General features: G+C 40.5%; 1 protein-coding gene across 4 annotated transcripts in view; it reads left to right on the top strand.

The window, feature by feature from the left end:
- The window catches only part of sez6b (seizure related 6 homolog b), a 293,771-nt gene that overhangs the window by 115,596 nt on the left and 153,507 nt on the right, over positions 1-24,668 (top strand). The window lies entirely within an intron of this gene.

Genomic DNA, 24,668 nt, shown 5'->3' with positions numbered 1-24,668 from the left:
TTTCTTTGGGAAGGAAAGTTGTGTATTTGTTGGACAGAGATTGATGGTCTGGTTATAATGGGGCCAAACAGACTGATGGACAGAGAGAATGGTTGAATACATGTGTATGGTTTTCTAAACCTGGGGTGTGCTAACCGGCATTTACTATAGTTGTTAGGCTATATCTGACTATAGATCACTACGTTGTACAACCCCTCTTCAAACTATCATAATTATTCCCTATTATGCTTGTTGCACCTGCTGTAGTGTCCATTGCTCGTTTAATTTATTGTATGTATATTTGCTAAATTGTCTGAGTTCTGTCCTCTTTCCTGGTTGTACAGTATAATCGATATTCAGAGGATGTGATTTTCCATCTATATAAAAGGAACATTTGTTCGGTTTTGATTAAAGGGTTTTGTGGTGTGATGTGTATATCTGGACACAATAATGGACTTACATTTTTTTAATTAATGGGAGTCTTTTTAAATATCATCCCATACAATGTATTCCTTTTACCCTTTCCTTTTTTCTCTAAGAATGGAGCAAAGTAACATTTACCCATCGTAATATTAACTGAAATACAGCTGTCCTATTTTTAAACTTTATTTTGGTACACCTTAAGAATTATAAAACATTATAGTACTCATTACATTTGTGAGAAAATGGGATCTTCAAAGTGGAGATACGTGACTGTGGACATGTTGTTTGAAAATCGATTGCCTTCCTAGCAAGGTGACATCCTGACACCATTATCAGTTGTGTGTGTGTGTGACCTTAGCGTAACCTAGGCTTAGTTTTTATTAATACTGACAATGTCTTATCTCTGTGTATGTCTTTGTCCCCTTTTAAACTGTTAAACACTGAGCTTTTCATTGGCCTGCTGTCAGATTGAAAGCTCCAATTAGTATTTTGATTTGTTGTCAACAATAGTTATCCAGCCATCTCTGGTCCCATAGTGCAGAGGGATACAGCTTGAATAGCAGCTGACAGAAAAGCAATTAATTGTTCATTTATAACAAAAAATACAGTTCCATTATGCTGCTCTCCCTTTCAACACATGATCAGTTTTTATAAGAGGATTTCTACAGAAATACATCATAGGTGTCCTGACACTGACTGACCCAGTCAAAGTAATCCTGAAATAACAGCTTATGTCCCCTCACATTTATGACAAGCTTAAACTGTTTTGAGTTATAGGGTCAATAGGGCTTTTCCCTCATGTTTAGATCTTTTTGTCAGAATGTCAAACGCTTCTTAATAGCCCTGTAAGTTCACATCGCACATACAATGTAGGTATCATCTTTGACACATATTTTGTGTCCCAACGTAAAACTCATCAATTGGTCGTGTGCATGTGATGGATGGATTTTGGTGGTATGGTCTAGTTGTAAATGCTTTCAATAGGGAGACCATTATCCTTCGTGGCAGTTATCTGGCTAATAATCATGCTGTATAATTCCCGTCTGGACTTTAGGTCTGCCAAAGTAAAGAGCATAATCTTTCGGTCTTGCTCCATGATTTACCACATTGCGCCTTGGATATTTGCCTTTTAACTTTTTTTTGGAAACATGTAAAATGCAAGCCTCTATCATTCAATATGAAAGAGACAAAGTACCACACATCTGAACTTGGTTGCAGCAATCTCATACAAGACCGGCAAACAATGGGGAATACCCATGGCCTCTTGCTGCTGCTTTACTAGACAGCACAGAAGAAAAACAAAGTCTTTGTCCGGGTTCTAGTCAGATTGAGGACACTTGAAAAACCGGCTTGCTCTAATGTGTATTGTTCTGGCAAAGGTCCAATCTCTGATAAATAAAATGGATAAACTGCAAAGTAGGATTGCATTCCAAATTGACATTAGGAACTGAGACTGAGACTTGGCCTTACACCTTCGGGTTGCCATTGCCCCCTGCATGGATTTCATTTTTTGCCAGGACCGAACTCACTACACTACCAAAAGATAGGGAGAAGGTGCTCCATTGTCTACCTCAAGTGGTGCCCAAAGGTGGAGATCATTTCTTTAGACTTAGAGCACCTCATGATGGAAGGCTGGCCATTTTATCAGCCCGGGGAATTTACATTGGTTGTGTAACATCAGTGTGTGTCCCGCCGCAGGCGGATAACAACGCAGTGCTTGAGGAGCTGTATGGGTTTATCGACAGGATAGAAACTTTATGGCCATAGGCTTCCTTTTATTGTGGCCTGGGATTTAAACACATTGCCAGCATGAATACAGTCCTGCAAATATATTATCAGCACTTCAGCTGCCCCACACGCATTGTTAACAGACTGGACCATGTTTATTCTCCTATCCGACATGGTTGATTACACTTATTGTAAGTCGCTTCAGTTAAATGAAATGTAATGTAAGTCAGACCACATCTCATTGCTGATGCTGTACAAGACAGACTGGAGATGCAGACAGTTGAGTTCTGGACTGTCAGACTTTGCTCTCCAGCACTGCTTTGGCATCTCTGAGTGGTGTGTCTTTAGGAATTACAGCGTAAACATTTTCTTCATTTATCGGCATAAATTACATTTCATTTCAAAAGCCTATTGTGTCATGCTGCAAGAATTGTATTCCAAAAACAAAAGGTGTATTGACCCGGAGTACTCACCGCGGACCTCTTTGAGTGATAATGAATTAAATAAGGATGAACTTTGTCTCACATCCTAATATTGTAACAACTTACACAGCACAAAACAAAATAGCTTTTAAAAATCAAGACGCCACTAAAATAAAAGCATCTTTCACACAGAAAACACATATCTAGTATTTGAGATAACAGTCTATGCAGGTTGTACTGTGTAATATAGGGTTCTATGAATATGAAGTTGCTTCAAGGGGAGGGAAAAGGGCTGGCAGGTCATATTCACGCAGGGATTAAGGTATTTACAGATAGTATGTCAACATTTTGATTACTGAACTGACATTCCTGAATCAGAAGCCCAGGAAAAACTGCTAACCACACAAATAATATCCGAGAGACGGTTCACAATACCTCTACTATAAAATGTCTTCTTGGCGCATAAAAGTTTACCATGGTTTAGTCATAGGAGAACTGGATGGAAGACATGCTAACTGTTCTCTTGTTTAAAAAGACTTACTATTAAGTTTTAGAGCTGCTCCAAGTCTTCATTGTGTCACTGTGGGAAATAAAGCAGACAGCTAACGCTAACCACACCATGCATCTGTATTCTCATAATTTAATGGCAACATTTACCTATTGAAGGATGAAAAAGATTAAAAAAAAGTAATTGAAGACATGAGTCAAGAAAAACATATTGTTACTTTCTTTCATCCCAATGTGACATACAGAGGAAAACACCTACAGTACTAGCTAACATCAGCCTTGGAAATGCGCTAGACGTCCAATGTCACCTCCACAAATGTGTTTGGCCGTAGACAATGGCAGGCGCTCCAAATGATTACAGCCACTATATCCACTCTAGGGCATTCAGTGTCGTTTTGAAGCGTCTGACCTTTTTGGGGAGGCTTATGTGATGATTTAAGCAGTGCCCTTGTCTCTACCTGAAAACCCCCTCCTGCACATGATTAACTCCAAGAGCTTTGCTTCCTCCTGCTCATAAAATATACAATGGCCATTACGCCGCTGACCTTCCAGATGCCTGGCCTAATATATTTAGGATAAAAAATGAATATGTGGTTGCAAATCATGGTCAGTCATGTCTCCCAGCTGCTTCTTGCTGCTGATGTTGAGAGAAAAACAAGGTTGGTTCATTTTCAGTGTAAAACAGAACGAAAAAAAAGCAAGAGGAAGAAAGTCACATAGCACAGCTGTCTGCCTCTCTTCCTCTCGTATATTCTCTCTGTCCTTCATCTGACTTTTTCTCTTCTCTCCTTCTTCTGTCTTTCTCTCATCTCCCTCTGTCTTTTTACACTGACTTCTCTCTGCAACACAAACAGCCGCCCTGAATGCTTTTCTTTCTATCTCTTTTCACGGTGAATGATGTGCTTTGGTTTAACCTCCTATGTGTTGATGTAGTCTATCCGTTTGAAATGGTTTATGTTGGTAAAGGTTCATGTTGGTAAAGGAGGTGTTGTGGCTCAGGCTTTAGCCGTTTGGTAACACCTGGAAACTGCTTGACATCTTCCTGAGTAATTTCATATATGTATACATTCTATCTATACGTTTGATATACTGTACCCTTGCATCCACCCTCTGACAGGCTCATAGTAGATACGGTATGTTGGTAGATTAGTCCCGCCTTCTTGACACCCAGCAACAGATCTATTGAACCAATGCATGATGAAATCGTTTTATGCAGACATTGATGAGCAACTTGTCAGTTGGCGGGAAGTCAGAAGATGGTCAGGCACTACTGGCAAAACAAGAAATTGCCCTTACATTAAAACAAGTCGGGAAGGGATTAACAGGAGAAGAATAGAAAGAAAGAAAAGTAAAGGGAACTGGAGAAAGGAATGTGACAGTGATAAGAAAAGCCACCAGGGGAAGAGGGAAAAAGCTAAGTACAGCAAAAGATGAGCAGATAAATGATAGGATAAAGGGGAGTGTTAGAAACAGGAAGTAAAAGATAAGGAAGACAAAGAATAAGAGAAGAAGAGGAGCTGATAAGCAGACACCTGAGATAATACAAATGCAGTTGTCTCTCATCTTCCATTTACTCATTATAAAAAGTGACTCCGGTGTCCGGATGTGGCTGAACTGCCGTACTTAATTAATTGCTCATGGATTATCTGTCCTCTCCTGTGTTTTTTTACGGACCTCTTTAAATGTGCCTCGGCGAAAATGTCTTATCAGCTTCTCTTAACCAAATTGAAAAAGCCTCCCTCCCTGGATAGACAGACTTAAACAATGTGGAATTTAAATGATGTTGGACATGCATCAAAGATGTCAAGAGGACCTCTGAGGTCAATCAGATCTTCTTCTACACTTACGGAGCGTCCACACTACAGCTTCAAAAAAAGCTTGGAGCTGGGCGTGTCTGAAGCTTGGGGATTTTATTCGAGCAACCTAGTTAGGATGCCACCTGGGCGCCTCCCTAGGGAGGTGTTCCAGGCACGTCCAGCTGGGAAGAGACCAAGGGGTAGACCTAGGACCAGGTGGAGGGATTATATCTCTTCGCTGGCCTGGGAGCGCCTTGGGATCCCCCAGTCAGAGCTGGTTGATGTCGCCAGGGAAAAGAAAGTTTGGGGCTCTCTGCTGGAACTGCTACCCCCGCGACCCGACCACGGATAAGCGGGAGAAGATGGATGGATGGATGGAACGCGACCAACAACCAATCACATGAATCTCCCGCCCCCGACATACAAAGCAAAAAATCCCGGGGATTTTATGCGAGCAATATATATATATATATAAAAACTCCCCAAACAGGCGAAAACCTACCAGTTTCACCCACTGTCTCTGCCACCTCCCTCCATGACTGGTTCTTCCGGTTTGTATCCAGGTAGGTGAAGAGGGTCTGGTCATACAAAACCGGGTGATTTGCTACGGCGATAATTAGTTTCTCCTCCATCTTTTTTTGAAATATAGAAATCAACGGCGGGATATCTCTCCCAGCTTGGACGCGGTTTGATTGGCTACGGCTTGAGCTGTCAGATTTTCCGAAACGGGATTTGATTGGCTGGCGCTGGCTACTCCGGTGGAGACGGACCGCTATGCTACCCACAATTCAGTTCGGCGAAAAGCGAGGCAACGTGACGTCACCCCATTCAAAGTGAATGGGCAGACGCGTTGGAAACTGTTTTTGAAGCTGTCGACGCTGTAGTGTGGACGCAGCGTTAGAGGTGACTTCTAATTACTCCTTTAAAGGAAATCACACTCATTAATCTACTTCAGAGGTCATTAGTAGTCCTGGGTAATCACAGCTACCTAATTTGATTGTCTTTTTGTACAAGATAAGCCAGATTTTACCCTGATGAAGGATTTTGATAAAAGGGATTAATGACGGGGGGGGGGGGGGGGTTTGGAGGTTTTTACCGTAAAACCCCAGAATCTGCAACATTTGCAGTACAGCTAAGATAGAGTCTGCAGTGTAAATTAAAGAATTACAGATCTGTATCCTGATATCCAAGGTTACTTATACAAAAGTGAAAACATCAGTTTTATTTGAACTGTTCCAATGATCTCTCTTTTGAGAAGGAAAAACAATGTATTGTATACATTAGACTCAACAAAGTCCTCCAGTTCGTCACCTCTTTTGATATGACTTGAATAAAACATATCGGCTGTTGGGTTAGTAACATTCTGTACCCTTGACGATCACCAAATGTTCTGAATTTACAATGAAGCAAAACTCTTCATGCTCATCGTCTAATAAACTGTGTCATCCATATATTTCCAAAATAAAGTATTTTATTGTGGATTAAGGTGAACTGTTAGTGACGGGAACCACAACCTGTGGCGCTGAATGACTGTGATGACCCACAGCAAAGCATGAGCTGTAATCTATGGTTAAAGTCCTTGTCAGAGAAACATAAAGCAAGGTAATTTGGGCTTTTTAAGGATACGTTTATAAAGTAGTTGTTATTATATTGCGAGAGCTACATAATGACTTTTAATGATTGTATTCTATTAAAATAGAAACAAATAGTGGCAAATGATCTAGCAGCCATTGTGTTGCATTATAGAGTTGTATGGTATAGTAGAAAGAACACTACAGGTTTTTAGAGATATTTTGATGTCACAATGGGGGATTGTGTTAACTCATTGTTTAACATTGCAGAGGATAAAGGCCTTTCATTCGTTCTTATGGATTCCACCTTCCTGACTGTCAGGCTGTCTGGTGAAATGCATGTATCAGTCAGAAAGTCATTTCTTATTCCATTAAATATACCTCAGTCAATTCTCACTGTGCAGGTCCTGAGGGTCTGCGAGCTGAACTCTCAGTGTATGAATCTGGATTGCGGCTGCGCGCAGAATATGTGAAAAGTGCTGTTGGCAAAGGAGAAAAAGAGAGTTCATCACCCCTGTGCGGCCACCCCTGGGTGAGCTTTGTTCATCTCCTCTCTCTCACCTGGCCACTCTCCCCAGAAATGCGAAGGAGCGCTGGGGTCACAATTCTTATCTTTGGATGTAATAAGACCTCATGACGACAGAGCCTCCATTACATATTGAGCTGAGACATGCAATGGGAGTGCGTGAGAACACCATTTCAAACCCTTTCAGGTTTTTTCCCACTTCTAGATAATGAAAACTTGTCAATGTGCATACAGTGAAGCAGCATCTGCAAAGGAAGCTGTTGTAGCAGCAATTTTGATGTAACTATCATTAAGATAATGATCATTATGTCTTAATAGTGCCTATTCAGGAGCACAGTTGTAGGTTCAGTCTTCCAGATTGCTAATTTAAAAGCAGATTATTCTGCTCTTTACCTTACCTTGTCCTTTGGCTTCAGATTTGAGGGTGTTGAAGGATAATTGGTTTCTCTCAACCTGTGTCTTACTTTTGTTGAAAAAGACATGACATGGCTATTTTTCCTGACGGCCGGAAATACTAGTTGTGTTGTCATTGTCTATATTGTCGCTGTATTGTATAATTAATTGTATAATTGTTTTACTTTGATGTGGGTTTATTTATTTATTTATTTTCCGTTTTATGTTTAATTTCATGGCTCTGTTGTTTAAGTTATATTGATAATCATTTTTTTGCAGGTGGAGGGAGGGAGGGAGGGAGGGGGGAGTGTACTGTGGTACTGTGATATTACAATATAAATGAAATGGCATCGATTACTGTACACCAGTGGTCCCCAAACTAAGGCCCGCGGGCCGGGTACGGCCCGCCTCCACATTTGGCCCGGCCCCCTGAACAATACCAGAGACGCATTATGATTTTTTTTTTAAATTTTTTTTTTTTTAATTTAATTTAATTTTTTTCAGTCTGGCCACGCGAATCCTAGACTAGCCCCTGTCAAAATGTTGTGACCTGCTCTATCTAAATCAGTCGCATTGACCCGAAGACACCTTTTGAGTTGTATACACTGTTGGAAAGAGGATATTCCTAGCTTTCTAATGATATCATGATTGTTTTTGTACTTCAAATATTAAGCGAAATATGTCACATTATATAATGACTGTCACCGAGTCATCATTTTGAGAAAAAGGCCTTCAAAGTTGTCTCTTCTCTGGAATCCATCGATCTGATTGATTATTAGCGGAGCAAATGATCAAAATACTACCGAGGGAAGATATTTTTGTTTGGAGGGGAAGCTCGCGAGTGTGTGTGTATACGTGTGTGTGCGTGTGCTTGTGTAATTTTGCGTTTGTGTGTATTGTGTTTGTTTCCCGGGGAAAACAATCACGAGAAACACCGGCTGTTGTTATGCCTGCTGTGACGTCAAGTTACTCCGTTCTCCGCTTGTAATTATGCCGAAGCTTCAAAGTTGTATTTATCATCTGAATTTGCCGAAACAAGTTTAATATTCTGAAAGCCAAGACTTTGTTTAATTGAAATCAGATGAAAACAAACTGTAACGGACCCTGCAGTGTTATCTATGATTACTATACTCTTACATTCATAATTTCAGCGGAGTGAGGGGGGGGGCGGCGCTGCGGAAGAGCAGATTGCGAGTGAGAAATAAATAAATTGGAAATACAAGTTTCATATTCTGAAAGCCAAGACTTTGTTTGTTTAAAATCAAACAAAACACCCGAACCCCGAAAAAATAGTTTTTTTTACGTAAATCCACGTTTATTTTGAGAGATTCTGCTCTGACAACTAAGATACACTTTTACCTGTTAAGATTGTGCACGGCACAACAGAAAGTTACAGTAATTTTCAATGGACTTTTTTTCTGTGAAGAACCCAGAGAGGGTTATTTGGTTATTATTTATTTTATAAATAGTGTTATTTATTTCATTAATAGTGTTATTATTTATTTCCTGACTTTTTTTCTGTGAAGATCCCGGAAAGGGTTATTAATATTTGGTTATGTGTGGCTTTCTAGAAAACAATAAATGTTTACGTTTAGACACCCATGCGATCGTCACACTTTTTCTGTTACAAACTGACCCGGCCCCCATCAAAGAAGGGAAAAGTTATGTGGCCCTCACAGGAAAAAGTTTGGGGACCCCTGCTGTACACTATAATGAAATAAAAAGACATGAAAAATATTTTGCATAATGGGTGACCTTTAAGTAGCTTAGGCCGTTAACAATGGCAACATTGCTTTAATAACATTTGATGAGGTAACAACACAAGCAATCAGATGGTTTGTGAAGAAGCCAATGTTGATCAGTTAGCCCTGGGTTGCACATATTTACTCCAAACCACGTAAGTATGGGTTCAGAACAGTCTCATAATACACACATGCACACAGGAGGATTCACACTTGTATTTCATGATCCACAAAAGGATGCACACTTGTATTTCCGGATCCACACTTGTGTTTTTCAATGCACACACAAATGTGTTCCATTTCATATACATGTAAATAAAATCCAAATACAGAAAAAAGTTTTACATATGTATATTTGATCCTCACATATTTGTTTTCCGTTTAAAACCTCTGCACCTGCAAACACAAACCGCTTTCTGTGCACGGATCGCTGTGCATTCCTGATGGTCACCCGATTCGTACTTGTAATTTTTTATATCTATAGCCAATCAGATGTCTCCTTCATTCTAAGCCAATCACATGAGCGCGCCCCCACGAGGGTATGATTTATTGCATGTTTTATTTTATGCTCCACTGGTTTTTAAGTATTAGATGGTATATTATTTTGTCTCCAGGATTCGAGGTATAACTGAGCTTGTTTGGAATTTCTGATATAACTAGGAGTTAAAGGGACAAGCCCTCCAGGAAAAAAAGCGCCCAAATTCCCACCTTGTATGTATAAATATTTAAAACCATGCACTGACAGATCAGATATTTTGTAATATCGAATCATTTGACATTTGTTTTAATTATATCATTATTAGTAGCAATGTTAATGTTAATTAATAATCAGCAGTATTATGTTTTGTATAAAAAACATGTATGATTTTTATTTGCATAGTGCTGTATTCAAGGGTTTAACCACAACTGTTGCTGGTTGCTCTACTGCCATTCACAGCCAAGATAGTGTTCGATGAGTGTGAGAAGTGTCCACTGTTACACTCTCTACTTTTTTACCATTATGAATGCTACATCCTCTTGGTTAAAGTGCACTGCATTTGCCATACTTCACATTGAGACACAATAATGCTCTCAAAATTGCGAGTGTGTAAGTACAGCAGTGGCGCGCGCATTGAGAAACATTTATGGCTTCCATGGGTAGTGGTTTTTTTCTGCACTCAGTCCTCCCTTCATCAGAACATTTCCCCATATGCTTGTAGCCATTTTGCATTCCCTGTTGCAATTAGAGAGTAATTGAACCTATGAGATAGTTAAGTGTTTCTTGATGTATTGTTCCTTTCATTGATTCTTTGTAAAAGAGTGCAATGGTTGGCTCTGAGCAGTTATAATTTGCCATTTTGGGAAATACTCAGGTTTGATTTCTTGTCTTAAATGTAAATGAGAATATTGATACCACTCCCATGTTAATAGCTAAAGATGAAGCTGCTGTTTTGCTTAGCTTAGTATCAGCCTGTCCTCCTCCAAAAAACGACCAAAAAGGTTGATTGTTCAGCAGCTTATTACGACCCATAGTCACGTTTTAAAGTTTAGCACCTCTAGTGGTCGTGTAAGAAACAACACATTGCGGCAATTGCAAACGCTCCGGAGGGTCGTATATTCACAAATAACCCTCTCTGGAAATTGTAGAATAGTTTGGCCATTAAAATGCTTTTTGATTAGATTTCTAGCGAGAAGTGCATATTGTACTTAGAATCCAGGTCCAGTGGATGTGTAGGATCTATAGTTTGATAGATATTACGAAGATGATTTGAGGTCTCGCCAGGAGAACGTGTATATACTACGTCTTTCCCTTATTCATTTATATTGACGGCAGCGTCCATGTAAAGTTGGCGTCTACCAATTGGATCAAATATAAAAGAATTAGTGTTGATACTGCAAGGAGACGTATTGTGCGAAGAGAAATTGAAGATGTTGTTTAATTGCTGATATATTTATGATCCACGTCACGTATTCAGTTTTGGCGGCAGTTCTTCCAGTTTGTCAAGAAGTCTTCTCATCAGGGCTCTATAAATAAAGAACTACGGCAGATGTGTAATATTTAATGCAGTCGAACCGTGTATTACAATGCCGTTATGTGATGACTTCCAAAGAGAAAAGCAAGCACATTCGGAATAAAGTATTATTATTTTTTTTTTTTAATGTTTTCGGATTTCACATCACATAAACACCATATCCCAACGTGCATTGCGGCTAAAACATCCAATCACCGAGCTTCAATGATAGCTGAGGATTATGGGTAGTTCGATGTTTTAGCCCAGGGGTGGGGAACCTTTTTCCTCTCAAGGGCCATTTAAATGTTTTCAACATCTTCCGAGGGCCGAACAAATTATTGACCTCTACTTAAAAATACTAAAATCACAGCCCATTAATTTGGCCTTTCTTTCATGCTGTGCAAAGAAAAAGCAACCTCTTAATCCAGATATCTCACCATGACTCATGCAAGTACGTGCACGGTTGTGGCATGACCACCAAAACAGAAAGATATGGACACAAGATGTGTGCAAATGTATTTAGTTTCCTATCCATGTGAACATGATTTAAGTGTGGGGGGGGGGGACCTAACCTCCTCTAGGGGGGTCCCCCCCGGGAAGATTTGTTTTTAAATGTTGAAGTTAAAAGCATCAATCTAGTGCACTTTGAGAGCAACATTAGGAGATCTATGGATACATCTCTCAACACCCATATGAAACAGAACTGTAAGCAGATTTAATTTTTCTTTATGGATATTTTACAAATCACTCCCCTTTTAAACTGTATTCTTGTTTATTAATAAAAACATTTTTTTACTGTCATATAGTATTTTCTCTTATTTTTTTATAACTATAATGATCATATAAAGATGTGCCTTTACCTCACTGGTTGGAGAAAAAACTTCTTATATTCGTTAGCATAGCTAGCTAACCAGATGCTAATAACAACAACAACGTTATTGAGTGTCTGATCAGTATGACAGATGAACAGATCGCCACGCAAAAACTGCGGCATGTGTACGGCTCCTTATGGGTACTGCAATTTGTGAAGTGTTGGAGCGACGTTCTGGTGCTCTCCGTCAGAACTGCACCCCTGTCAGACGAGACATATACCATGTGATGACACGTTAGGCTCGTGTTGTGTTCAAGGACCCTGACCATCCAGCCATTTTTTTTGGCCATGAAAAACAGGCACTCGCTTCTTTAATTATTTTGCGGTCTAGATTTCTTTAATTTTTTTTTCTTTTTTGCGTGTGTTTATAAATTACCTCGAGGGCCGTACCAAATGGTCTCGCGGTCCGTATACGGCCCGGAGGCCAGAGGTTCCACCCCTGTTTTAGCCTTTACAGTACATAAACCCTGGCTCATTAACATTTTAATTATTGAGCTTTAGAGGGGCTGCTGGATGGATGTTGGTCCCTCTGAGCAGAGCCAGGCTACGTGAATGGATAAAGTGAAGCTACATTTATGTTAAGTCTTACATTTTGTATACAATATGTGTTTTTTTGTTTGATTAACATGACTAACCTGTGCAGCAATTTTGTAATTTGCTTAGTAAATTGGCTTACCATTAATCCTGCTTTGAGCTGTGACACTGTGTGAAGTGATTACTTTGACAGTCTTCTCTGTGTTTGCAACCCGAGCATGAATCCCATCTGACCAAATAAAGATGAGAGCAATAATAGCAATAATAGCAATCTCCCTGAAGAGAACTCGAAACAGATAAAAACAACAGTCAGCAATGGTTTGCCCGGGCATAGTGCAGGGTATCGACTGATGGATCAATACCCTCAACTGCTTTAGCTGAGCCAGACTCCACCTCAGTTCAATAAAGCACAGTTCTATCTTCAGTCGCTGTCCTGATTGATGGCAGAGATTGATTAGGAAGCATTTGTCAATGATGAGACAGTTTCCAACAGGAATAGGGAACATTCTCATCCTGTGGGAGAAGCTGCCACATTACTTTTAGGTATTTTCCTGCTCATTTGAAATGCGTGCAGGTTTTTCAGAGGTTAGGTTTTTCTGCGTGGTTGTTGGCTTGTAATAATGAGACGTGCAATAGATGCCGTGTGTAAATTGAAAAGATAATACATTTGCAACATAGGTAGTCCAAATGTTTGGAAATGCATGTGTGTATAATAGGAAGATGAATCCACGAGGATATCCATCCAGGACCTATGATCCAGGACCACAGCCACGACTCAAGATCCAGGGCTCGCGATCCAGGACACAGGACCGCAGGATCATCCATGACTCCGGATCCCAGTGTATATAGACACCAAAAAGAAAGAAATTTGGGGAAGCTGGGTTAATCGGAACATGAGAGTACACAGGTATAGACAGAGAGAAGGAAGAAGTAAGATGTCCCCCGACAAACTAAGCCTATATCAGCAAAACTAGGGGCTGAATCTAATCAGCCCTAACTATAAGCTTTAAGATAAGATGGACTTTTATTAATCCCTTGTGGGGAAATTGTTTCTCTGCATTTGACCCATCCTAGTTTTAGGAGCAGTGTGCTGCCATTTTGAACGGCGCCCGGGAAGCAGTGTGGGGAACGGTGCCTTGCTCAGGGACATCTCGGTAGCACTTGGTCTTGCCGGGACTTGAACTGGTGACCTTCCAGTTGCCAAGCTAAGTCCCTATCGACTTCGCCACCACCGCCAATCAAAAAGGAAGGTCTTAAGCGCACTCTTAAAATCGGATAGGGTGTCTGCCGCCCGAACACAAACTGGAAGCTGATTCCACAAATGTGGAGCTTGATAAGAAAAGGCTCTGGCTCCCATTGTACTTTTAGAGACTCTAGGAACAACCAACAACCCTGCATTCTTGGAACGCAATGCCCTAGTAGGACAGTAGGGTATAATGAGTTATTTAAGTTAAGATGGCGCCTGCCCATTAAGGGCTTTGTAGGCGAGAAGAAGATTTTTAAATGATATCCTGTGTTCTATAGGGAGCCAGTGTAAGGCAGCCAGAACAGGAGTAATGTGGTCCCTTTTCCTAACTCTGGTTAGTACACGAGCTGCAGCATTTTGTAATCATCTGAAGTGACTTGACTGACTTCTTGGTACACCCTGATAATAAGGAGTTACAATAATCCAGCCTTGAAGTAACAAATGCATGGACTAGTTTCTCTGCATCGTTTTGAGGTAAGATATGCCTGATTTTTGCAATGTTACGTAGATGGAAGTAGGCGGTCCTTGAAATATAACACCAAGATTCCTTACAGTCTCACTGGAGGCCAAATTAATGCCATCCATAGTTAGTATATCTTTAGATAATTTGTTTCGTAGATTCTTCGGGCCAAGTACAATAACTTCAGTTTTGGTCGTGTTTAACATCAAAAAGTTTAAGGTCATCCACGTTTTTAAGTCCTTGAGGCAGTCTTGAATTTTATTTAGATGATTAATTTCATCAGGCTTGATTGATAAATATAGTTGAGTATCATCCGCATAACAATGAAAATGTACAGAATGATTCCTTATAATATTGCCTAACGGAAGCATATATAATGTGAACAAAATAGGTCCGAGCACTGAGCCCTGTGGCACTCCATGGCTAACTTTGGTTTGCGTGGAAGATTCATCGTTGACACGTACAAACTGAGAGCGTTCAGATAGATAGGACCTAAACCAGCCTAAAGCAGTTCCCTGTATGCCAACTAAGTGCTCTAGTCTTTGCAATAAGATATCATGGTTGATAGTATTGTGAAGGAGACTTCTGTGCAGCAATGCAGAGCCAAGGCTCAGGAAAGGATGGAAGCTGGAGCGTCTTTAGGCAAACACTGATATCTATTGAGAGTAGAAATACGGCCGGAGAAATCACAGAGTATATCACACTTTCATGTGAGCAACCAAGCAACACTCTGAAGACAAAGAGTGGAAACATAGATAGATATATCCATAAAGGAGGAACCTAAAAAGCCCGCCTTTCCTACCTTAATCATTACCAGACATTGGAACAAAGACCCGTTGTGCCAAACTTCTCACCCACAGGAAGGCAGATGACCTCTTGACCTGTGTCCTCCTCACATTACAGGCAAGAGCATATGCAACTTAACGAAAAGCATATGTTTGTATTTTAACAGTTTCTCAGAAAAGCTGAGAAACTCAAGACACAAAGAGATCAGATTAAAATATCTCTGACAAGTATCAAATGCAGCACTGAGATCGAAACAAAACAAGAATAGAGACAAGTCCCTAGTCAGAGGCTATTAGAATGTCATTTGTGACTTTAACCAGAGTTGTCTATGTGCTATGATGTGTTCTAAAGCCAGACTGAAAATCTTCAAATAAATCATTGTTTTTTAAGTAATCACACAACTGTTTTGCGACTGCTTTCTCAAGAATTTTTGAGAGGAACGGAAGATTAGAAATAGGTCTATAGTTGGCTAAAACCTCTGGATCGAGGTTGTGCTTTTTAAGATGCGGTTTTATCACTGCTACTTTGAATGATTGTGGAACATAGCCTGATAATAAAGACATATTCATAATATTTAATAAAGAAGTGTTAATTAATGGAAAAACTTCCTTCAACAGCTTAGTTGTAATTGGGTCTAACATACACGTTGATGGTTTAGAAGAGAGAATCATTGAATTTAATTGTTCAAGGTTAATGGCTAAAAAGCATTCTAGTTTACTATCTAGTGTAATATTAGAACTTACGTTTCCGGGAGCTGTTGATAACACTATACTGGTCAAAGGCAAGAGGTCATTAATTTTGTTTCTAAGAGTAACAATTTTATCGTTAAAAAAGCACATAAAATCATTACTACTGAGTGCTATGGAAATAGAAGGCTCAATCGAGCTGTGGCTTTCTGTCAGCCTGGCTACAGTGCTGAAAAGAAATCTTGCATTATTCTTATTCTCATCTATTAATGAAGAGTAGTAGGCTGCTCTCGCTTTACACAGTGCTTTCTTATATTCATTGAGAGTAATATGCCAAATTAAACGAGATTCATCAAGTTCAGTGGAACGCCATATCCTTTCAAGTTGTCTCGACTTTTGCTTTATTTTGCGGATTTCGGCATTATGCCATGGAGCTAATCTATGTTGTTTTATTTTCTTCTTTTTCAAAGGAGCAACAGAGTCTAATTGTATTCGCAGTGCATCTGTAGCACTATCAACAACATAAGTACCAAAGTTGATAAAAACTCTAAGTTATAATTATAAGTTGTTGAGCTAACCACCTAACCATGTTTGTATGCTGACGCCCGTAGCTTTATTATGTTGTCACATAGACTAATAATCCCATGCATGCTAAATGACGGAGAAGCTGAGGAACAAGAGGAAAATGACATACTTAGGAAGGATACCTGAAGCAGAGGATAATTAATACAACCTAAGCTGCTCCCCAACGCTACATAATGCATGAGCTTCATTACCATAAACATGCGTGTCTCTCCCCTTTGGCTCGTTCATTACTTTGTGCACAGTCAGAAAAGGAGAGGTCGACTTGGGTTTTCGTATTTCCTGTCCTTATAGTTAATTGCATTGGTTACACTTTGAAAAAATGGCTGAGCGCATTTTCACAAGACTGTAGCCACGGGCTGAACTTTGTTTGCAGTACAGTAAAGGGCACACTTTATTGCCTCATTCATTCTGTTGCTGTGTGTGTACAGCAGAGCATCCAGTTGTGAACAGGAAAGCTGTTAAGTCGTTGAAAGCTATTAGTGGCTTGCCAGGTCTATTTATTTCACCAATACGACTAAAACCTCAACCCAGTCTTCTATGAAATATGTTCATATGTTGCTACTCTGCATTTGAGACTTACATCAAATGGCAACGCTCAGTGGCAGAGATCAGTTTCACCTTCACACAGTGAAGTGTAATGTCGGGGGGGGTGGAGGATTTGCATGTAAATTATTTGCATTCATCAGCATCCCGGGTATCTGTCACTGCTTAAAGTCAGCTTTGACATTTGATTATTTCCCTTTGACCATCATTTTCCATGACCTTAAACCTAATGTAGTACCTAATGTAAATGCACAACATCATCATTTGCACAGGAAGTAGTCCCTTATAGGGTCAAGCTAAACCACTCCTCTTCAGACCGACCCAACTATCCATTCACCACCACCAGTGTCTAGAACAGTGGTTCCCAAACGGTGTGCCGCGGCACACTGGTGTGCCGTGAGTCAAGTCCGGGTGTGCCGTGGGATTTTGTGACAACCATACGTTATTATTGCAATATACAACTACACAAAAATAATTATTTTTTAATTTACTATATCAGTACTTTGTAGGTTTATATGTACGTAATCTGCGCGACTTGCGCATCCACATCTCCACGTGCAGTGCTGCAGAAACATGGCTGAGTCAGCGATAACTTTCGAGGGGTGGAGGTATGCCCATTATTTTGAGTTCGTCCGAAGAATAGACAGGAATGTGACGGTGAGGTGCAAACTGTGTCCAGGCCAGAAGCTGTTATCCACTGCTGTAAACACCACGTCAAACCTCAACACACACCTGCAAAGAACACATGCTAAGGTGAAGCTACCGCAGACGCTATTTGTTGTTTGTTTATATCACGGAGTCTGTTCTTCTTCTCTGTCTTCCGGTTGTTGCCTGTTTTGAATGACAAATACACACTACCGCCGCCTGCTGGTAAGGAAAGTTATTGCCACTCACGCATGTGCAGTTCGTACGTGCTCGGCGAGTAAAGTAACGAGTTACTTTATGTAGATAGTAACGAAGTAGTGTAATATATTACTTTTTTTTTTAAAGTAATATGTAATATATTAAAAAAAATTAGTAACGACCCCATCTCTGGAGTTGGCGTTCTCTACTCTGATTTACATGAAGAACAACAGGAGGTCACGGCTCTCTGTTGAGCAGGATTTGCGAGTGGCCCTCTCCTCAGTGCCACCAAGGATTACAAAATTATGTGCGCCCCAACAGGCACATGTATCTCACTAATTTGTAAGTCGGCAAAAATATTTACAATAGCACATGTTTCAATGCTGAAATGTTACATTTATAATGTGTAGTTCAGGACCATGGACAATGCAGCTTCCTTGCATTGACAGTTCTCTGTGCTGAATTTCTGATGAGTTTCCTTTGCCTCATTTTTAATGTTGTGACTTGTCTGGTTTAAATGAGTGTGTTGCTGCTTTGATGAAGCCTAATTTGATAAAGTTTCAAATTAATTTCTGAAATATTTCGTTAATAAATATTTCACGAGTAATATAGTTGTCTTTGTCACATTTTATTTGGCATTAGTAAATAATTAAGCACATTTACAGATATTTTACATGATATGAGTGATAACACGTGTTATAAGGGCTATTTTGCACAACAGGTGTGCCTTGAGATTTTTACTTGTCCTTTGGTGTGCCTTGGGCACAACAAGTTTGGGAACCACTGGTCTAGACCACAGGGGGGTTGGATCGGTTCTCCTCTCCCGAATAATACTTCCTTCACAACGGGGCCTAATCGCCAAAATCACCATTACATTCATTTGTGTATCTCTGCAATAAATATGTATTCTTACATCAAAACCGTCTCTCCTGATTGAATGGCATTTGTTTTCAAATGACCATGAACAGTAATTTACACACATCTGGCCAACTCCATATGTATATGTGGGTGTTCCCAAAGGAAATACATTTGTTTAATCTGATTGTAGCACTGTCTGCACAAAAACACACACACACACACATATCATGCGCCCACACTGTTCTGTTGTATTGGCTTTGATGCAATATTTCTTTGTGCACAGACACAGTTAAGAAAACAATGACACAGTGTCATATGGGAGCACCTTAGACAGGAGAAATGCTGTGACCCTGCTGAAGGGTGTGTTGTACTCCTGTTATCACTTTAGAGCCCTTTTAGAACTTATAGGGTTATCAATTCAGCGCCCCACTCTCCATTGCTGTTTATGTTGAAAATAAAGCTAAACTTTTCATAACCACAATATTTTAACTGATTTCAATGTGGAAACTGGGGTTATTCATCGGAATTTCGTATGACTCGACTTGTGACTTGCTTGACCTGAGCAATGACTTGACTTGCTTGACTCTCACCACAGTGACTTGGGACTTGCTTGAGACTTGTAGGTTAAGACTTGAGACTTGCGCATGACTTGCACATGTAGGACTTACTCCCACCTCTGCTGGGGTACATTTTAACTAAACTCAAACATACCTGCCGTTACCCGGATATTTATTGTAGACTTTAAAAAAACATCTCACTGAATCATATGGATTCCAGTACCAAAAAATGTAATTAAAAAAGCCTTCACATAAGAGATATAAAGAATTATGAAAACAATTACCAGAGGGGCAAAATGAAGGATGAGTGTTTTTATCCAGTAGCTGCTATGTATACGTCATACGATACATATGAGCCGATTGAATCTACCGTTCTACACAATCTATTCCAGAACACACCTAGTATCACACCTCTGAAAATATGTCGGCAGGATCACTCGGACTGTAGCTTGTTAAACTTGTCAGAAATGGTGATTACTAATCCTGAATGAGTCCATTAGGGGCCAACCGCCAAATGTAAGCAAGGTGGACATTCTTGTTAGAGAATGTGTCATATTTGAGTCAGTCTGAGTTGGGTAAAAAGATTCAGTTGTTGCCGTTATCCATCTGCTGAGATATCATGTGAGCAAGGTCACAGCTCTACCCCCCCAACCCCCCCTCCACTGCCATCCAGAGTGCTGCGCATCACTCAAAGATGACAATCTAATGAAAGATCCTTGTACTAAGCTCATGGTGCCTTCAAGTGCCTTCTGCCAAACAGCTATTAAAATGCCCTCCACTCTGCGATTGCCTTTCAGAGAGGAGGAAATTGGAGCAGGCGATAGATTGGGCCGGAGGATTAAAAAACGGAGCACGGGTTGATTAGATAGCAGCAGCCTGTCAAGATCTCATTGACCAGAGGAAAGGATACACCGTTACCCAGCAGCCCCCCCAGCCCACTGGAGGAATCTGCATTTCCTTTTCCAATCAAGCCTCTGTCTGGGAGTGTGCTGCACAAGATTGTTGTTGATTTGTTCCCCCAAATTGCTCTTTAGTACATTAGAAAGACACTCGTGATAAGTGAATTGCTATATATCAATAAACCTGAAACGTGAAGTTTCCATATCGAGATCTAAAACCTGGGAATGAGTTAGCAATTTACCACATCTGATCCACTTGTCATGTCAACTTCAATGGGTTTCTGGTTAGATGCCTGAAATACGTGGTTGATACAAGCTTAAAGATTTTTTTGTCTCGTAAAGCAACTTTGAGCAAAGGGAAAAGCATTATATAAATGCCATGTATTCTTATTGTTGTTATTATAAAATATGACAATTAAATACCTCTTTAATAAATTATTCCAAAGCTCCTGGGTGTCATTATAACAGCTAACAAGATGATAAATAAGACTGCTTAATGTCATCAAGCCGAACATCAGCCGCCTTCAGCTTAGCGATGGTGACGTGAAGTCATGCCACCATGATTTTATTTATAGCCTATAATGTTAGCTTTTTACTTCTGCATTATCCTGCTGAATGAAAACAGGTCATAAACAAATCCTATTTATCACAGCCCCTGTGGTTGACATGTCTGTAATATGTCCCCAAATCTGATTTGTATATCTAAAAGCTCCCAAAGGGTTTGCAAAGACAAGAAAAGCATAGTTAAATGCAATCCATTTACCATTTGCTAATTAGCACTTGAGCTACTGGCAGATTTTACATTACTCAATCACCTTCAATAGCAAAACAACGATAACAAATATACTGCACTGTACACTTATTTAAAATTAGTTAGATGAAAAAAGGAGTATATGCTCACAGAGAACCTCTTGAGGCAGAGTGCAAGTTGCTGTTGTATTGATTGATTTATAACTGTGGAAATGTACATTTTGTTGAATTCACCTCTCTTTTATTTTTTCGATACCAATTCTATATATCATAGGAACATAGCTTTTCTTTCTTGCAAGTTTGGCCCTTTTTCTTTGCAGATTTCATTTAACTTTGGCTTTTATATTTTTCCTTCATATTGCAAAGCCTCCTTTTGAAGTGTATGCACCAATTAACAGCAGGTAGTCTGATCCCGATGCGTCTCCCAGGATACCTGACTGGGATTGAATGAGATTGCATAGACTCAGCAGAGTAAAATCATTGCAGATCAATAAACAGTTTGAGGCCTGTGTCCACATAGCACCTTCATTATGAAGAAAAGGGCTGAGAGGGCTCTGGGGAGCGCTTTCTTATCGTCTCTATGACAACGATCTCTATGACAACGATCTCTCTAACGCGTTACCCTGTTGTTTGATAATCTAGCATTTCCCCATTCGATCTGTATGTACTACTGCATATTTGTTTGATATTGTTTGTTCACCATTCCAACCAACTAAAAGATGCTTTGGGCACACTTTGAATGGATGAGTGAGACATTCAGGTACAGATATAAAAGTACAACTCTCACATTGACCATCAATTTGCCCTTCTGCTCAAATTAGCTCTTGGTGTTTGTTATAATTACGTTTGAAACACACTACCAAAAACAAGCTTCTACCATTTATATGGTGACGTCACTTGTGCTTTTTTATAAAGTTCATGTATTTTCAACTTCAAGCTTGGAGCAGCCATACAAAAACGGCACTCAGAAATAAAGATTCTGCTTAATTTTTTCTTGAGAAGCTCTGAAAAAGGCGCTATATGGACACAGGACCCTTTGCATCACCTGCTTGAGGGGAATGTGTTTTATCCGTTTGACTTATGGTAAGATGGCTGAACTTATGAAACAACAATACCTGCATACACTAGTTGGTGTGACCTCGTTTTGACCTGCAAGAGTACAGCATAATCCAGAATTGATTGCATTACAACAGTTGCTACCTAGAGACCCTCAGTGGTTTCCTCGCCCCGGGTTTGAAAGGCATTGCAGCAGAATAGCGTATCTGTTGGAACTCCCAGGATGCATTGCCCTCACTAAACCAGGCCAATCTCTCTTTCATCTGGAGGAAGGTTGCCTCTGCTCTCCCTCCTGACTCCAGTGTTTACACCCAGACAGTGAGCGGCTCAATGAACAGCTGTCAAACTGCTCTATGGACATTCAATAAAACAACCTCTGCACTGCTCTGCCACTGCCCTGGAACAAGTCTATTTTAGTGTCACCCCCCCCCCCGTCCCCCGTCCCCCCCCCGTCCCTCTCTGATACACTCTGTCATCTATGATTTAACCTCTCTCTTTTGTCAGTGGTTTAATTAAGAAAAGCGTAACCAGCATAATGAGCTTAAAAATGATGGACTCCCGGGTTAATATTCAAAATCGAATCGGCAACTAGAAAAAACAAAACTTCTATAAATAATGTCAATAATGATAAAATAAGCTTTAGATATGCAATTATAAACCCTTCAATGTCTCTAAAATTCCACAGTTTTCTTAGAAGTGTATTTGTGTGCGGGTAGAACTATTTATGTCTTGTTGTGAGATTAACTATTTATAACAACAATTGCAAAATACAGATTTTGATGGTGTTGTTGCTCTACTCCCAAGAGAGTAGTAGACACACACCATACTTATTATTTATGAAAGCAGGTAGGGGCAATGTTTTTATTCACACACTACAATCTCATGATAAATGACGACTTGATTATAAACATTAGTAAACAATGAAATATTAATTTATAATGTTAACCATTATTAATGCTACATTATAAAACGTACAAGTCAAATCAAGTAATCTGATTGGTTCTTAGCCGTGACATAATGAGCGTATATCACAGGTAGAATTGTAGTTACTTTTAACAACAAGTCAGTATCCCTCCGCGTCTGAGAAAAGCTACAACCGTTACAACTGTTACATTACGTCCGTTACGAAACTAACTAACTAACAAAGCTTAAGACGGAAACATGTAAGGGATAATGTGCAGCAAGGACTTATTGACCGTTGTTAAGGACGCTCACATCTGCAGAAAGAAGTCCGGTCGATTTAACTGTATACAGTTGGGCTGAAAACAGCGGAGAAGTAACGGGGCAGAAACCCTCCTTTTTACGCAACGGTCCAGACAGAGACATCAAACGGCAAAACATATTCAGTTGCCAGTTACTTTGGCATTAGGGCAGGGACATCTAGATACTTTCCAAGGTTTGACATAATGAATTGCGCTACTTTTAAAGCAAACAACGATGTTTTCAAATCTGTAATCAAAAAGGTCCGCAAAAACGCTATCGAAGCAGTTCCTGCCATTGCTACGTTAGTTCAAACAGTAACAACGGACTATTTTGTATCTGCCTCTCGGTGATCTTTTACCAATAATGACCGCCTCGCTGCACATTATCCCTTATTTAACTTCGACCTCCGGGGTGGCCTTACTATTAGTCAGGTTCACTATATACTTTTCTGGGATTTTTGTGGGGATTTGCAATACTATACATTTTTGGAAAGGATATTGTATAAGGATTCAGAAAATCCATGTTTCCATTTGCCCAGGTGTTTATATCATCAGATCCTCCTTCGCACTCTCCAAGCACTTGGAGTTTCAGGCTCTGCACTTTCCCTCCTCACCTCATACCTCAAAGACCGCACCTACAGGGTGACTTGGAGAGGGTCCGAGTCCGACCCTTGTCAATTAACTACAGGGGTCCCTCAGGGCTCTGTTCTTGGTCCCCTCCTCTTCTCCTTGTACACAAACTCGCTCGGATCAGTCATTAGCCCGCATGGTTTTTCATACCACCGCTACGCTGACGACACCCAATTAATTCTGTCCTTTCCCCGTTCAGAGACCCAGGTCGTCGCACGCATCTCTGCTTGTCTAGCTGACATCTCTCAGTGGATGTCTGATCATCACCTCAAGCTCAACCTTGACAAGACTGAACTGCTTTTCCTTCCGGGAAAAGATTGTCCCACTCTTGACCTAACAATCAACATTGGCACCTCTGTTGTTTCCCCGACTCAGACTGCAAGGAATCTGGGTGTGACCCTAGATAACAACCTGTCCTTCACTGCAAACATCGCTGCTACAACCTGCTGCTGCAGATACACGCTTTACAACATCAGGAGGATGCGTCCCCAGCTGACCCAGAAAGCGACGCAGGTTCTGGTCCAGGCTCTCGTCATCTCACGCCTAGACTACTGTAACTCCCTCCTGGCTGGTCTACCTGCATGTGCCATCCGACCTCTGAAGCTCATCCAGAATGCAGCTGCTCGCCTGGTCTTCAACCTTCCTAAATTCTCCCACACCATGCCGCTCCTCCTCTGCCTTCACTGGCTTCCGATAACTGCTAGAATCCACTTCAAGACAATGGTACTTGCGTACCATGCTGCGAATGGATCTGGCCCTTCCTACATCCAGGACATGGTTAAACCGTACACCCCAGCACGTGCACTCCGCTCTGCATCAACCAAACGGCTCGCTGCACCCTCGCTGCGAAGGGGACCCAAGTTCCCATCAGCAAAAACACGTGGGTTTGCTATCCTGGCTCCTAAATGGTGGAATGAGCTCCCCATTAGGCGCATTCACACTGCGGTACTTTTCCCACAAAGGTTCATGTGAACTTAGTTCATGTGAACTCTTTTATCGCGTTCACACCAAAAAGAGCCGGTACTAAAATTAGTTCATGTGAACCTTTTTACCCCCACGAAAGTCCCTGCTAGAGAGCAGGGAC

This window comes from Gymnodraco acuticeps, unplaced genomic scaffold (assembly GCF_902827175.1).
Source record: "Gymnodraco acuticeps unplaced genomic scaffold, fGymAcu1.1, whole genome shotgun sequence".
Taxonomy (NCBI): domain Eukaryota; kingdom Metazoa; phylum Chordata; class Actinopteri; order Perciformes; family Bathydraconidae; genus Gymnodraco; species Gymnodraco acuticeps.
Note: the sequence above shows the minus strand (reverse complement) of the source record. Positions and strands in the feature narration are given on the sequence as shown.